The sequence below is a fragment of the Schistocerca nitens genome, chromosome 2, assembly GCF_023898315.1.
Source record: "Schistocerca nitens isolate TAMUIC-IGC-003100 chromosome 2, iqSchNite1.1, whole genome shotgun sequence".
Classification (NCBI taxonomy): domain Eukaryota; kingdom Metazoa; phylum Arthropoda; class Insecta; order Orthoptera; family Acrididae; genus Schistocerca; species Schistocerca nitens.
In genome coordinates this window covers 95,653,435-95,667,801 of record NC_064615.1, presented here as the reverse complement: position 1 = coordinate 95,667,801, position 14,367 = coordinate 95,653,435, and positions in this window count along the sequence as shown.

Sequence of the window (14,367 nt, the reverse complement as noted above, 5' to 3'; positions counted from 1 at the left end):
AAAGGTGGAAGGAGTATATAGAGGGTTTATACAAGGGCGATGTACTTGATGACAATATTATGGAAATGGAAGAGGATGTAGATGAAGATGAAATGGGAGATATGATACTGCGTGATGAGTTTGACAGAGCACTGAGAGACCTGATTCGAAACAAGGCCCCGGGAGTAGACAACATTCCATTAGAACTACTGACAGCCTTGGGAGAGCCAGTCATGACTAAACTCTACCATCTGGTGAGCAAGATATATGAGACAGGCGAAATACCCTCAGACTTCAAGAAGAATATAATAATTCCAATCCCAAAGAAAGCAGGTGTTGACAGATGTGAAAATTACCGAACTATCAGTTTAATAAGTCACGGCTGCAAAATACTAACACGTATTCTTTACAGACGAATGGAAAAACTAATAGAAGCCGACCTCGGAGAAGATCAGTTTGGATTCCGTAGAAATACAGGAACACGTGAGGCAATATTGACCCTACGACTTATCTTAGAAGCTAGATTAAGGAAAGGCAAACCTACGTTTCCAGCATTTGTAGACTTAGAGAAAGCTTTTGACAATGTTGACTGGAATGCTCTCTTTCAAATTCTGAAGGTGGCAGGTGTAAAATACAGGGAGCGAAAGGCTATTTACAATTTGTACAGAAACCAGATGGCAGTTATAAGAGTCGAGGGACATGAAAGGGAAGCAGTGGTTGGGAAGGGAGTGAGACAGGGTTGTAGTCTCTCCCCGATGTTATTATCTGTATATTGAGCAAGCAGTGAAGGAAACAAAAGAAAAATTCGGAGTAGGTATTAAAATCCATGGAGAAGAAATAAAAACTTTGAGGTTTGCCGATAACATTGTGATTCTGTCAGAGACAGCAAAGGACTTGGAAGAGCAGTTAAACGGAATGGATAGTGTCTTGAAAGGAGGGTATAAGATGAACACCAACAAAAGTAAAACGAGGATAATGGAATGTAGTCGAATTAAGTCGGGTGATGCTGAGGGAATTAGATTAGGAAATGAGACTCTTAAAGTAGTAAAGGAGTTTTGCTATTTGGGAACCAAAGTAACTGATGATGTTCGAAGTAGAGAGGATATAAAATGTGGACTGGCAATGGGAAGGAAATCGTTTCTGAAGAAGAGAAATTTGTTAACATCGAGTATAGATTTAAATGTCAGGAAGTCGTTTCTGAAAGTATTTGTATGGAGTGTAGCCATGTATTGAAGAGAAACACGGACGATATATAGTTTGGACAAGAAGACAATAGAAGCTTTTGAAATGTGGTGCTACAGAAGAATGCTGAAGAATTTGATGGGTAGATCGCATAACTCATGTGGAGGTATTGAATAGGATTGGGGAGAAGAGAAATTTGTGGCACAACTTTACTAGTAGAAGGGATCGGTTGGTTGGACATGTTCTGAGGCATCAAGGGATCACCAATTTAGTATTGGAGGGCAGCGTGGAGGTTAAAAATCGTAGAGGGAGACCAAGTGATGAATACACTAAGCAGATTCAGAAGGATTTAGGTTGCAGTAGTTACTGGGAGATGAAGCAGCTTGCACAGGATAGAGTAGCATGGAGAGCTGCATCAAACCAGTCTCAGTACTGAAGACCACAACAAAAACAACACCAATTGCTAACAATTATTTTGACCGCTTGCTTTACATCTTGTCACGTGGAGTCGGATGTAATTTTCCTGGTTATGTAAACTCCCAGCATTGCACATAACGGTCGCTAGACCACACACATATTCTGCATGAAGGACCTCTCCACTCAGAGAAGATATATATTTGGTGTGTATTGTCCAGCGAGCTCATTATTGGTCCCATATTTTTCATTTACACATTAAACACTGCCAGATATCTTGAGATCTTTCATTCTACCTATGCAAAATTGACAGATGCATAGAGGCTGTATGGAGCATAACAGACAGATGGGGCAACCACTCAGACACGAAGAATAGGAGTTTGGTGTGCACTGTCCGACTCGATAGTTATTGGCCTCATATTTTTCATTTACACATTTAACAGTGCCAGGTGTCTAGAGAACTTTGAGCCTTCCAAAGCATAATTAACAGATGCATAGAAACTGATGCAGCATTCCAGCTAATTGGGGCAACCACTCACGCACGGCTCATAACACAAACTGCATTCCTTGAAGACGGACCTCTGGCTCCCAACGATCCCGGAATTAATAACGTGTTATTTTTACTTACACACCACACTAAAAATCAAATTGTATCTTGACAATGTTCGCACAACGGACGATCTTGAACTGAAAATTTCTACAGAAATTAACAACGTCACGGCCGGCCGCGGTGGTCTAGCGGTTCTAGGCGCTCAGTCCGGAGCCGCGCGACTGCTACGGTCGCAGGTTCGAATCCTGCCTCGGGCATGGATGTATGTGATGTCCTTAGGTTATTTAGGTATAAGTAGTTCTAAGTTCTAGGGGACTGATGACCATAGATGTTAAGTCCCATAGTGCTCAGAGCCATTTGAACCATTTGAACAACGTCACGTCTGCAGAATTACAGCGTGTTGGGGGTAACGTCATCATAGTCAGCGATGCCCTGATGCCCATGACCACCACTTTCAGCATTTCTCATTGATAGGAAACTACTTGTTTCTTAATGTTGTGTTGTGTGAAACTGGGGACCTAGAAACGACGGAGAGGCTTCGTTGCCGCCGTAGCCCTCAGTGGTTCACAACCCCACAACAGGCTACAGCAGTCTACTCACCACCGTCACCCCCCACCGAACCCTGGGTTATTTTGCGGTTGAGTCCGGAGTATTTTTAAGTCTTTCTTCCACTGACAACTGCAACTTCAGAACAACCTGTCTGATTCATTTATCTTTCATAAAGTCAGTATATTCGTCATATAACTTATTCTAAACTTTGGTTTCCGTTTTTTGTAAGTATGAGCAATTTTTCTTGAATTTGGCTTTATTGGGTACGAGATATTGAGTTTCGTTAACACTGATTAACTAGGAGATTCATGTGTTAATATTAGTGGTGGCATCGTCAAGCGTAAAGTCGATGACAAGCGGCCAGGAAAATGGTTATATGAAAATACTTCCCCATAGTTTTGTCATTACCTCACAGTCTTAGTTTTTCTGTTACTCAGATAACTTACCTTGACCTTTGAGAACCGAACACACTGATGCTTGACCCTTAAGAGTGAAAGTAACTTTCGCACGATGTGGCACTGCCAAGCAGTACAGCTTGATGAAGCGTGGACCACACATAGAAGGAACTGCTACAGTATAGCATAAAGGTAACTGAACGAATTACCCGATTAGACGAACGGAAATGAAACTTTCATTTGAAGACAATAATTACACTGAAACCACCACGATTCATGGTTGTTACCTGCACACTACAAAAGGTTCTATACGATGGCGCTTATGTCGGGAGGGTGGGGGGAGGGGGGGGGGAGGGGAGAACTGGCCGGCCGGTAAAGTCGCTGAATATCCTCTCGTTAAAAGAGTTCCTCCACCTTCACTATTGGATGCGGTCCCGTACTGTCATCCATAAAGATTAAGTCAGGGACGAATGCATCTTAGGGACGATGAACGTAGGGAAGGGGTATAATGTCCCAATAATGTTGATCGGTAAGTGCGAAAACGCAGCACAGTATCTCCCCACATCTTAACAACTGGACCAACAAAACGATTATCATCGACGATGTTCCTGGGTGCATGAAGTATTCCCACCTCTCACCATATGAGGATGCATTCAGGATCAGTGCTCAGACTGAATCTTGGCACCATTGCAGACGCAGCCGCCGGTGGATGGCTGTCAACGGAACACAACGTATGTACTTTTTGCTGGGCAAAGAGACAACACCAATGCAGTCGGTGTGCCACTGTGGAGCCTGTCATCGCGTGCCCTGCAGTCCTCTTAAATGTGGTTGCAGTCACACTCGCTGTTTAACGTCGGTTACTCCTTACCTGTTTCACAATACAGCCGTAATTTGCTGCTGAGGTTGGCGTGCTCGACCACCTCATGCCATTCGGACAGCAGTGGGTATGGTTCGGAAGGCTTCCCATGCACGTGAAACAATGCTGTGATCAGTAGGAAACTCCCGGGCTATACTCTTCACCCTTCGTCCTTCTTCCAATTTTCCGATGATTCTTCGTTCTGTAAAAAGTCATGCAGTTGTTGTCTCTGGGCTGTGTTCTAGTGAAGAGCATCACCACAGTGCATCGTAACTGATCGCTGATTGACACACACTGTCATTTCCCGTTCCTCGCGTTGTGTGGCCACCCTCATTTGGCGTTACAGTCACATTGACTTCACGCCATGTGACGTCCAGCGTACTGTGCACGACGGAAAGATCTCTGGAGACATGCTGCAGCACTTCCGTTAATTTCCACCGAGTACTCCACGCGTAATATTACCGTATTTAAGTCGTCTCTAAGCAGTGTACACTCATTCTCAGTCAATAAACCAAGAATTTTTTCAACGAGCGATTAGCTGACAGTGCTACAGGGATTGCTCTTTCGTTATTTGGCGTGTTGTCCAGTACTAAAATGCGAGGGGTTGTCTTACAGTTAAATTCACCTACAAATCAATATTACGTAATTACTTTCTAGCTTGTCTGCAGGTAGTAGCTCGCAGTAATGGTACACATTGAAATTCCCGCGCCACTCTACGTACTACGTTGATACAGGAGCCAAAACAAAGAGAAGGAGCTCAGTGATGAAGTGGGGTCCGTACGAAGGATAACTATTAAGTTTTCATTCTGAATTCGAAAAAATAAAGTTGTGCAATTATTATTAGTCCTTGGCAGATACACGCTTCCATTGCTTTTGTTAGAGTATCACTGAAAGACAAAACTTAATGCATTTCGATGCTAACGGATACGCTCTCTAGATAACTTTTTACGTTCTGTATGAGCGAAAGTTGGTCTATATTTTAGAAGCAGGTGTTTGTAGATACTAATGAACTTTGTGTTAAACGTCAGATACTGTTGTATAAAGGCGATTTACTGAAACTGTCATACGTCGTAATACCAACCATTTCTAAGTTCGTAAACAATGCACTTTCTGTTATTTCAGTATCTGTTGACATCAGTATCGTTTACTTTTGCGTTTAACGATTGAATGGAAATGGTTCTATAAAGGACAGTGTGTTTAGAAAAGAATGACCTGATTTTGTAAGGTAATAATTACGAAACATGGGGCAGCGCGTCTGAATTGGCAAAGCCTAGAGTATCAGAAAATCGCCATTAGACGTGAGTCGCTGACTCTTTTCAGTCTGCAGTCAGTCAGAAGTAAGATTGCGTCCTCCTCAACAGTAAGCGTTTTCTGTGCAGCAGCTTGCAAAGAGTGAGTCAGCGATTTCTGTCCAGTGTGATTTTCGTTGGCGTTTTGGCACTGATCCGCCTGCAACCCAAAACATTCGTCGTTCTCATCGCCGTTTTGAAGAGACAGGTTGCTTGTGCAAGGGTAAGAGTTAAGGTCGACCTCGCACTTCTGATGACATGATGGAAGGAATTCGGAAAACATTTGAGCTGAGTCCATGAAAGTCTATTGCTCGTGCAAGCAGAGGACTGGCAGTGCGTCATACGATCATCTGGCGAGTGTTAAAGTGTAGTTTGAACTATAAACCAGACAGACTACAATTAGTGGAAGCTCTTCGAGTTGGTCATAAAAGGAAACTTCAGGAATGCCCTGCTAGAGGACATGGAAAATGATACATTTTTACTGCCGTTAACTCTCGGTGATGAAGCGACATTTAGTGTTAGCGATAAAGTAAACCGCCATAACATGTGCATAAGAAGGCTCCAGAACCTTCCTTACAATACTGAACTCAAAAGAGCTTAAATTAAAATGAACTTTTTTATGCCATTTCTCGTGAAAAAGCGTACCGTCCCTTCCTTTTTGACGAAAACATAGTAACTGGAATGAGCTATTTTCAAACGCTGCAGAAGTGGCTTTTCCCACAACTTGAGGACGACACCGATGAGTTAATTTTCCAACAGGTTGGAACTCCAATACACTGGCACAACAAGGTATGTCAGTTTCTCAATGAAACTCTGCTTCCACGCTAGAAAGTGCTAGTGGTAGCTCGAGGCGCTTCTCTGCTTTCTTGACCCCCAAGATAACCAGACATGGCCGAAACCTTGCGATTTGTTCTTACGGGGATATGTGAAGGACAGTGTTTTCATCTCTCCTTAACCTCGTGACATAGAAGAAGTGAAGAACAGAAGATCAGCCGCCATAACTTCTGTAAAAGCACATACGTTGTGTAAACGTTATGATGAATTTAACTATCGCCTAGACGTTGTCCGTGCTACAGCTGGTGAAAACAGAGTATTTGTAATAATTTTCGAGTTTTTTGCAAATTTATCTGACGCTTCTAGTGAGCTTTTATCACGTTTTGAAGTCAGCTCCTTCCCTCTGAAACATCCTGTTTGATACATATTTCTCTATTTCTCCCTCAGGTCGGCTTCACCGGCTCAAGGAGTTACACGTCCTGCCCGTAACGAGGGGGTGCGCACCGCGGTCTGGAATAGTTCTAAGCACAAGAACGGAAAGGGGGTATATAAAACATATATTTTTCAGGAAACGAAAGACATTATTTGGTCTTAAGTGTGCCAAAGTCTAGTGCCACGCCTCTTCACACAGCATTCTTCTATCGAATGTCAGTTTCACATCCTCCTCACAATTAATACTGGGGTGGAATTAGTTGTGACTGGGAGAGTAAAAACTCTTCAGAAAATTTGCGCTCTTTATAATGCCTATTATCTAAGAACTTCCTCTTTTGTGTGACATAAAATTATATATAGGAAACATAAAACCAGTAAACCCAAGAGACAACCAAGACAGCACACATTTCTTCAATCCTTAGGTCCCAGCGTTTTTTTCGTTCTAATCTTCCTACAGCTTTACACGGCACGCTTTCCTTTCTGCGAAGGAATCTATTAAGTCAACAAAGTTCGTCAAATATTATGCTACGTGAAAAATTAAAATGTCGTTGCCCAATACTGAAAAAGCTATTAGTACGAATATTACCCAATACTGGTGTGGTTACTCGATGTGATTACGTGTATTTTATCAGTAGAATAAAATGTTCACTCTGCAGCGGAGTGTGCGCTGAAACGAAACTTCCTGGCATATTAAAACTGTGTGCCTGACTGAGACACGAACTCGGAACTTTTGCCTTTCGTAGGCAACTGGTCTTTCATCTGAGCTACCCAAGCAATACTCATGAGCCCTCCTCATATCTCTGAGACGGAGTCGCGTGTGTTGCTTGTGTAGTTCAGCACGCAGAACAGTGGTCCGGGAAAGGCAAAGGTTCCGAGTTCGAGTATCGGTCCGGCACCCAGTACTAATCTGCCACGAACTTTCTAATATTGCAGCAAGTATAGCACACGCCAAATAAGAGAGACAGAGTATAATTCACGAAGCACCAATATCAAATGCCTATTGGGCCTACAACGAGCAGAAACGTTTATGTTACGAAATAGTTTCGCATTTCTTTCATATTCTCCAATTTCTCAAGCATGAGATTGAAAAGTAGTTGTAGTAGTAGTAGTAGTAGTAGTAGTAGTAGCAGTACAAAATGTTTAAATAAATTTGGAATCGTTATATTCTTCCACATAATTTGTGTGATGCTCCCATTTTTTCCCCTTCCTCCTTCTAACAAACAATCATGTCATCACTCATTATATAACTATTCCTGCCATTGTCAAAACATATTTTCCGGTTAACTTCGCTAAACATGCCTGACTCGCCGGTTCAGTTGGTTCCCAGTTACGCGTTATTATGCGATCATACAACACATTTTCCACACTCTTCCGAGAATAGAACTTAAGAGGCAGCTGGCGGGGACTGTACAACTGGGCCTTAGCAGTGTTGCGATCTGGCAAAAATTTTCTGTCAAAATTTCAAGTTTTTGGATACACCGAGAAAATAATATGTAACCTTTCTTACCTATTATTCGTGTCAGTCATTTATTTCCACCTAAATCTATGGATTTCATTAATAATTGTAATAATTCCTATCATTCGCACAACCTATCAATCACATAAACAAACAGCGATTGACAGGACTACCCATTCGGGTTTATTTGGGTCAGCTCGCATAGCACCGTCTCCTTTCGTCTGCCCCAAAGCTTCATATTTGTAGATGCGACGGGGATTCCCCTGGCAGAGATATCACGTACAATATACACACATTTAAAAATTCAGGTTATGGTTCTTTCAGAAACCAATTTAGAATGTGTTCAAAAATGTTCAAAAACCAGCAGGGATGCGTTTCAAACTCATGTGAATAATCGATAGACCAACGTGCGCCGGATGCTAGGTACTTTGTTGAACAAAGTTTTATTCTTCAAGAATATGAATTGGGAGCCCCCTGAAATTGTTGGCCGGGGCAAATACCCCGGTTTGCCCACACCCCCTCTCCACCCCACCATGCTGCATCCGGGCCTGCATTTGAGAGGAGACCGGAGGGTACGCTGGTGAGTGAAAGAAGCTAGCGCTTGTCGGGGTCATCTGCTGGTTTAATTCTCGAGACGGAAAGCCACCAGGATAGGTAGCTTTACATCCACTGCTGACCAGGATATACACACGAGAGAGCAGCATGGTGTTCCTGGCCCAACGGGTCGTGGTGCGGGGAATGTAAATCGTGCCATGTTGATGGCTGTGGTCCTGTTCTCGTATCCGCTGTCTAATTAACGGTGACGACTCGCCGAATACTCCATCTCAATTAAACTTTCTTCAAATTGGCTGAACTCTTAAACCAACATGTTGGTTAGAGTGTCAAGAGTGAGTGATGAACTACAGATCGAGGTTTGCTTAAGAGTTAATTTTCCGCACCTCCACTTTCATCCACTTGAGTGCCTGGGCTGGGAACTATTGTAAGTTCATATGTAACCGGTTTGCCTTATTGTAATTTTTTTTAAATTGTACTTCTCCGCCTGTTGTAATGGCTTGCGTTAAAGTTAATTTGGCTCAGCGCCTTCGCAAACTGGTGACTTTTACAAGTGTCTGTCAGAGAATGTTTATTTCAGCCTCGTGTGACAGAGCAGCCACCATTTTCCTGAATGTGTGCCACTGAACTATTGTCTGTACAGCTGGCTAAAAAGCTGCTGTAGATTTAAATTCAACGAACCACTGCTTTTAATAATATTGCTGTTTCTCTGTCTGTTAGTACTTTATCCACTGTTCTCCGTTACTGTTTGGGTTAACAGTTGAAACTTGACGAGATGGTGTAAACTGTACCTGCAAGGCGTGCATTATAGTCCTAAGTACCTCGAGGACTGATGTCCTAATTAGAGCTTCTAGGCTTCAAAATTTTGAGTAACTAAGTGCCATTCCATGTTCAACTTGGATAACTTAATTTTGACTTAACATCGAAGATATTTCTTTATTGCCGGCCTGGAATATATGTGTAGACTTTTGTAAGACAAATATTTTTGTGACTGTTTAAATTCTTGACTCTTTTAAGGGCCCAAGCCCATTGTTCATTCTTAAGACTCGTTAGAATATTTCTGTAGCTGTTTAAATTATTAATTGTTTGAGGGCCAAAACCCATTGCCCTGTCGCAAGATTTGTTTGAACATATTAACGATCGAATGGAATTGTTTGGTCAAGTAACAATGCATCCAAAATTTTAACCATACGTTCTTTGGAACAATAAAAAGTCCAGTAAAAGGCACAGTGGCTTACTGCTCAAGGATCCATACATCAGAACCAACCTGTTCCATGCTTAACTATCGACATTCCAGTTCTCTTGTTTTGACTATATCTGATGGACATGCAGCAAATAAATATTTTCAAGTTACTACCAATATCCAACTCTATCAGGAATATTTTCATTTCTTGAGAGCTGTTTATGCATCACTGAACTTGTCGTGCTCCGAAACTACTCCGACTGGCTGTGAGGTTGAGACTAAATGTTTCAGAAACAAATTACCAACTTGATATTGCTACATAACTTGCTACATACCACCGTTAAGTGTGGCGCGAATTCAGAAGGCAAGAAAGCTCAGATCTCAATTTGCTCGGCTTGTAATATAAAAAAAGCAAAACAAATTGACTAACGGACAGAGTTGTAAAATGCGATATTGCAGTGCCTGTGTTATTCCGAATTAAGATACAGTATCCCTTTGGAGAACCGTGTAATAAAAATACTGTCACCCGAATATCTGCTGCGGAGTGTAGTTACTAGTTGCAAATTACCCATTTTTTTGACCATCTTACTACTGCAAATCAATCACAATTAACTATATCTACTCCAGTATAGTCGGAGCCAAAACGAAGTTAAAAAAAGGGTATTTAATCCTGAACTTAGTTTGGTCATAACATTGAGAGACAGTATAACACAAATCGACTACGTGGAATTTGATTTAGGAGACGATAAGGGTTACGAACAGTGGTTGTAGTGCGGGCCTTAAAACGTTCGCCCTTTGGGAACAGCATCGTAACAAGCGACGATGCCGAGCCAAAAGGCCGGCATTAAACGCACCCTTCTTCCATTTAGTGTTTTACGGCGCTTTCGTGACCGCGCGTCTATCCCGATAATCTCCTACCTGGGCCCGGTTGCACATTATTTTGCCTGCGGCTTATCTGTGGCTCTACACGCATTGTTTGCTCTCGTCGGCGGGCAGTGTTTCACCAGTGTAAAGTCCACACAGCGGCAGCAGGTTGCCGTAGCACCCAACGTTACTCCCATCCCTCCTTCCAGCCGTGGGGCTGAGCCATTAAAAGCTGTTTGCACATTACTGTCTTCTGAAGTACTCAGTTAACGAGTTTCTTTGGGCCGGCACATGCCACCGCGGTGCTGTTGTCGGTTACATTCGTACGTTAGCACTGGCGTCCTTTTCAGAGCAGTGAGTTATTTGACACAGTATAAAACAATTAAGTTTTAAATTATTACTTAGTACAATTAGATTCCTTCTGTAGATTTAGGTATTTAACCTGAATTACAGACAGTAAGTAATCCCAAAATTTCACACAGTTCTGTTCAGTAAATATTGAGAAACATGTAAAATACTGCAGAACATGTACGTTGAGGAATAATCGGCAGCAACAAGCACGTTCGAAAATGGTTCAAATGGCTCTGAGCATTATGGGATTTAACATCTGAGGTCATCAGTCCCATAGAACTTAGAACTACTTAACCTAACGGACCTAAGGACATCACACACATCCATGCCCGAGGCTGGATGCGAACCTGCAACCATAGCGGTCACGCGGTTTCAGACTGAAGCGCCTAGAACTGCTCGGCCACAGCGGCCGGCCCAACAAGTCGGTAACCTTAAATTTCACTCAATTCTGATGAGTACGATTTGAGTGAAGGTTCCTTAAACAATCAGAAGTATATGTGACATGGTTTACGATCTTATTACACTTATATTAACATTGTTTTGTTCGCATAATAGTAAGGTTTTGGCGATTTTCAGTGTGCCTAAATCCTGCTTCGACGTTCATTAACGCCATCATTAAGTGGGAAGATATATAAACATATTGCTAGCAGGAACTCGTTTGTCCTTAGATGTCGCGTCATCAAGGCACAATAGCTGCAAACGCTGGCACCGAGAGGCATCTTTAGACGCCGTTCGAGCAGTTTGCCTGCCGTTGTGTGGTATGAGAGGGGAACGGACTCACGGTCTCGAACCTGAGACAAGAAGATGCATCCCGTTTGCGAAGCGAAGGGATCCTTACTATAAAAATCTATTTTATCGGATGCGTTTCGTCACGTGCCAAGAGAATCGTGGGTGCGACAACAGACATAACACATTGTTTAAGATGGTGTGAAATGAGACGTTGAGAGGCACACACGTGGAGGTGGCAAACGTGCTAGCGGACAGGGCACAGGATATCGATCCTTAACTAGTGACACGCAGAATGAGATTTCACTCTGCACCGGAGTGTGCGCTGATATGAAACTTCCTTGCAGATTAAAACTGTGTGCGAGACCGAGACTCGAACTCGGGACCTTTGCCTTTCGCGGACAAGTGCTCTACCATCTGAGCTACCCAAGCACGACTCACGCCCCGTCCGCACAGCCTTACTTCTGCCAGTACCTCGTCTCCTACTTTCCAAGGTACCAAACACGCACTTCTCTCACATTACGTAGCGAAAGCTTTGGATAACGACGGGGTATTCATAAAGTTTTCTTGGATGAAAAGTTATCGCCAGATATAGAAGTAATTTACGGTGTACCACAAGGAAGTATGTTGGAACCGTTTCGGTTCATGCCGTATATGAGTGACATTGTAGACAGTATTAATAGCAACCTCAGAATTTTCGCAGATGATGCGGTTACGTATAATGAAGTACGGTCTGAAAGTAGGTGCACAAATATTCTGCCCAACCTTGATAAGATTTCAAAATCGAAGTTTGGTACTTGCTCTAATTGTTAGGATGACTATGAATCTACAGCAGCCCCCTATGTAGTCTCCCATAGCGATCGTTAGGGCATGATTAATTACAGCACGTAAGGAGGCATCAAAAATTATTCCACTCACTCTCTTTGCCTGAAAGGGACGCGAGAAAACCTTAATAAGTAGTAGAACGGGACTTACCCTCCACCATACGCTTCAAAAGCTTTATAGAGTGCATATTTAGATGTAGATGAAGATTTACTGCTCATGTTTATACATTAATGCAATTGGGGATAGTATTAGTTATGATCTCCGCCTTTTCAGAAGTGATTCAGTTATGAGTGAGAAAATTGTTCCCGGTAAAAGTTACAGTAACATTCAGATAGATTTCGAAGAAATGTCAGCCTTCTGCTATAATATCCAGTTAGATCTAAACGAAATACAGCCCTTGTACAGAAACTGCCAAGTAGCACTTAATGTAAAGTTTGTACTTCACTATACGGAACTGTCAATAAGTCACAACTAGAACCAGTCGTGTCATACAAATACAGTATGAAATATAATGACCAAATGGATGGAGCTGTGGCTGTATCAAATGACAGATTATAATTAAATGGTGTTGCGAAATATAATAATGTGCTAATGCCGTCATTCTAATTCCTGGTCTGAGCTCTGTATAAGTGCATCGTACGGTGATGGCACATGAAATACATAGTCGTTTGATCTGAATGACGATCATTTAAAACATATAAAAATGCGCCATTTGTAGGTGAAACAATCTTATGCGCTTTCCCACATTATTTCGAGATAAACTAAAGCATAACTGGAGATGAAACTTATGAAAGACCAAAGTGCTCTCTCTTGTATATCGAATAACTCGACTGCTAAAAAATGTTTTGTACCGCCCTTATAGATTGCATCATATGTGATATTTTGATCGGTATCCTCTTTCGCCATTCCTTTCCGCTGAAAATGCTGATAAGTAAAATCGTGTATATGACGGAGCTAAAAGTAAACGTTCATTCTCTGTGTACTTCAATTAAGCGCACTGTGTCTGAAATTCTGAATGTGTATTGTGGCCTTTGTATGGTCTGTCAGGATCGCTTGAACTGTCATTTAAATTTTAGACAGTGTGCGTATTGTCAGCGTACTTGTAAAAAAGCAAGGAGCAGTTGCCCGCAGGATCCGAGTACCGCTCAGCGACGTTTTACGGACATGCAGCAGCTATAGTGAGACACAAAAGAAAGCAGATGCACCTCACCGTGGATGGCTGCGATCAGAGTCAGCTAACGCCCAATGTACTGTAATTGATCCATGACAGTAGCAGATGGGTGGGCATCGCAGTTTCGCGGGTCTACCCCTAGCACTGCTGCAACGCGATTTTGTTAACATCTTTATGGCAACGTCTAGTCTTGTCACAGCTTTGTAGACGGCAATTGTTTTCGCCTGTAGCCGTTTGCGCTTCGCAGTCAGTCAGTTAAAAGCTGGCAACAGCGCAACGAGCAGTCAGGGATCTACTGTATGTATATTTACAATTACCTGGTAGTTGTCGCTTCACGTGTTGGAATTATGCTCCTACAATCAGAGCGCTAAACGTGATGCCCGAACTGTTCGCCGTTGCCAAACTGCCACGACAATCGATCAGCTCACTTCCCGTTCCTTGTCTAGCTGTTCTTCTTGTGTTCAAATCCCGAATCCTCGGTGCGGCCCTTTTATTTCGCGTTTCATCACACATGTTAAACAAATGAAAACGATGGCATCCAAGTAACGCACATTTCTTACACCCCACTAGCCAAAGACTACTGGATTCTTTGGCACAAAATGCGATCCGACTTCACATAATTACCACCATCCCAGAGATCGGCTTATAGTAAGTAAACTTTATACGATATGACTTGAAACAGAATTTTTTGAAGGCAGCAAATCATCGATGTAACTGGTTATACGTATAACAACATAACCTTAATGTCTTCCATAGCGTAATAGTAAAGCTACAGTTCGAGAAGCAACGGGTCGTGGGTTTCTGCGTGCCACAATGTGT